Raw genomic sequence first — 3,470 nt, forward strand, 5'->3', positions numbered from 1 at the left:
GAGAAAGTCGGAAGAGAGCTCAATACACATGTCCCCGCGCCTCTGAGCGGCAGCTTAGTGGTAGCCGTGCCCCGAACCCCGAGAGGCTGGGCCCTGAGAAAGAGCGGCATCTAGGGGAGCGGGAAACTGGCAGCGTGTCAGAGCCACACCGAGCATCCCACAGAGGCAGGACCTCATCCAAGGCCTGCAGACGTCCGCGTGATGGGGACCCCAACTGGCCACCAGAGCTCGGTCCAGCCAGGCCGATACTCCACCCACATTTCATCACCAGGAGAAAGGTAGAAACTGACCTCTCTCAAGTCCACGGAATTCACCTCGCCTTATAGAAGGGCTCCTGCCTCGGGGAAAGCTGAGCAGTGGGGAGAATCACACATTCCCGGGAACCAGAACGCTGGTGGAGCAGCTTCTGGGCCCGAAGGAGTGGAGGGGAGCGAGGCAGATCCATGCTGGGGCTCAGGCCTATGCCGAGGCTGAGACCTTGCAGGCCACCAACCTCCCCCTGCTAACAATCTTCGTTGGGAACCACATCGAGCTCCGTGGCACCTGCTGGACCCAGCATATGCTTGAAAGAGCTGAGGGCAGGCGGGGCGGATTGATGCATCGCAGGTGTAGCCGCGCTACTGCAGAAGTCAGGCCACCAGTGAACGTGTGAAGGCCGCACCGCCAGAGGCCAGGGAAACAGGAGCAGAGGCCGGAAGGAGCAGCCAAGCAATACATACCACCACCAACAACAATGATAACAATAACTATAACTCTATTCCTTTGTCTGGGACATTACAAGTGAAAAAGTGCTTCCTGCATCCTGTCCCTCGGTAGTTCCTTGAGGCCACCTTTTAGCTGGGTGGACATGACCTCCATTTTGCAGGTGGGGAAACTGAGGCTCAAAGACTTGCCCAATGTGACTTGCCCAAAGTCACTGGCCATTAAGAGGCCAAGTCAGAGTCATTCAAAGATTAGAAGCATATTTTAGGATTTGAGGCAGCAGGGTGAATTGTCCTTCAGCTTCAGAGGTAGCATTCTCCAAGTTTGGTTTCAGGGTGGTTGGATCACGAGAGGGTGGGTGTGCTTTGAAAACCATTAAGCACTGTGCAGCTGGTGTGGACTTATTATTATTGTTGCCATGATTATTATTATTATGAACTTCTGGGCAATGCTGAGTTGGCTGATCTTAAACAATCTTCCTTGAACTCCTGCATCCTTCAGAGGTTTCTAAGTGCTCTGTGGTGTGCTCCACGAAGGGGCCCTCAGAGGGATAGATAACCTGGGCCTCCTCCAGTTTTCGAGTTTCCTGATAAATATGTTTTTGAAATGAAGAAACGCCAAAACGGCGTTGCAAAAAGTGTATTATATTGTAAATGGTTACATCATGTAATAAATTTTCCCCCTGTAGTCACACATAGAAGTTATTCAACATAAACTGGGTCGTTAAAAATCATTAAAGCATTTATTAAAAAAAAACAAAAGATTACAAGCGGAGTGGTCCAGTGCGGGATCCAGGTTAAGTTGAACAATGAACTTATTTCAAACCTGTTGGGTGTATGAAGGAAGGGTCGAAAGTCCAAATTTAGGGCAATTCACGAATGTGAGAACTGTGGCAAACGGCCCTGCAGCCCCGCACCCCTCCCGAAGCGCTGTCGTTACTGTTGAGGTTTTTGGCTTTGAATCGGGCAGGGAAAGGCAGGAGCGTGGCTTCTGACCCACCCGGAGCTGACCCGGAACCCGCGGCCTGGGCGAACAGGCCCTCTCTATTCCTATTGGAATGTCAAGTTCAAAGGGGATATTCGGTAGCCGCGGGGGCGTCACCCCGGAGCCTCCTGCGAGGTAAGCTCGGTGCTAGGCTCTAAGTTCCCCCCACGCTTGCGTGAGTGTGCGTGACACACACCCGCGCAAGGCCCGCGGTCTCTCACACTCTTCCACCTACAAGGTCCGGGTTTTCTCCCTCCGCGCCCCCGCCCACAACCCCGGGTGCGGCCCGCAGCCGGGCGGTTAGTGCGCCAGCGAAGCCAAGAGCCCGTGGTCTCTGCACAGTCTCCGGAGAGAGCTTGCATCCCTCCCTGCTGTTTTTGCAATTGCAACTTTAGTTTTTGGCGTGAGGATCAGCGTAGGGGTTGCTCAAGGCCTCGGGGCTTCTTGGTGAGTCCTTTCCGGCTCGGCCCCCTCCCATCGCCACATTCAGGCCTCCGGGCTGAGCAGCGCTCCCTATGACTTGGACATGCGCCCCTGCACTTAGGGAAATCCCGGCCCTGGAAATCTGGGATGCACAAGGTGAGAGCTTCTCTCTCTAGCCTGCGTATTCGAGGGTGAGAAGTGGTCAAATCGGGCTCAATGGCCCCATAGATCCATAAAGTGATTCTGCTTCGGACCTGGAGTCCACAGGTGAGAAGCAGCTCTGCCACTCACTTCAATCTTAGGAAATTAATTTCTTTTCTCAGAATCTTTGTTTTAAAAATTAAATAAAGAAGAAGAAGAAGGAAAGAAAAGAGAGTTGTGAGATGCTCCTTCAGTTTTCTGGGTACTGTTTGGGGTATACACACCCCCGGCTTGAAGTGGAAGTAAGGACAAAGCCTTGCTATATTTTACTTTAAATAATGCCATCCCCTTTATAAGCAGTTTTTACTTTTTGGCGCAGGGGGTGGAGTTGCTTTATTTTTACAATGAATTTGGTTTGCCCAAGATGCTGTCTACAGGCCTCCCCAAGGTCCTTATCTTTGGGCCTCCTTTATCTGCTTCCCCGGCCTGGGTGGTCAGCTGTTTTGAAAAGTCCAGCTTTTTCCGATGCGAGGACTTCTCCCCACCCAGCAAGCTTGGGAGGGAGACCTGAGGCTATTCTGCTTCTGTGGCCACGCTGAGCTCCAGAGAGTCCCCTGTCCTTGGATGGAAACCGCGATGCGTTAAGAAAAAAAAAAAAAATAATGCCACAAGTGTTTTCTCTCCAGTGGTCCACCAGAAAGCAAGGGTGAGCGGCACGCTGTAAAACAAAAGCCAGTAAAGCCGCTTATTTTAATAAGCTTATTAACATTTTTGAATGGCTTCCCTTGTGCGCTCCGAGGCCCCCTCGGTGGCGTGGCAGAGCTGTACGGCCGGGATTTTTACGCACGGAGAAGCATACCCGCTCGCGGTGCCGCCGCTCTTGGCACCGGGGACTGGCAGGGCTGGGGTGGCCGGGCGGCGCCCACAGTGCCAACTCTGGACCTGGGCATCCCCGGCTTGTCCACGCCTTGCTGAGCGCCCTTAGCAAGACTGTGGCCTTCGGAGGATACAGGGCTGCGTGGGTTCAGAGGTTGCAAGGGAGCTTTCGAGACCCTAGATGTGACCCCGAATTGTACCCACAGCTTCGAAGGAGCTGGAAGATCTGAGGGTTTGCCCCGCTTTATCATATTTGTGCTTTGTTTTTGCAAAGGGTGCTGATGGAATTGATATTCCTCCCTGCACAGGTGTTGAGCGTATTTCCCAATCCACTAATACTCTAT

Source organism: Lipotes vexillifer, unplaced genomic scaffold (assembly GCF_000442215.2).
Source record: "Lipotes vexillifer unplaced genomic scaffold, Lipotes_vexillifer_v1.1 scaffold1469, whole genome shotgun sequence".
NCBI classification, from domain to species: domain Eukaryota; kingdom Metazoa; phylum Chordata; class Mammalia; order Artiodactyla; family Lipotidae; genus Lipotes; species Lipotes vexillifer.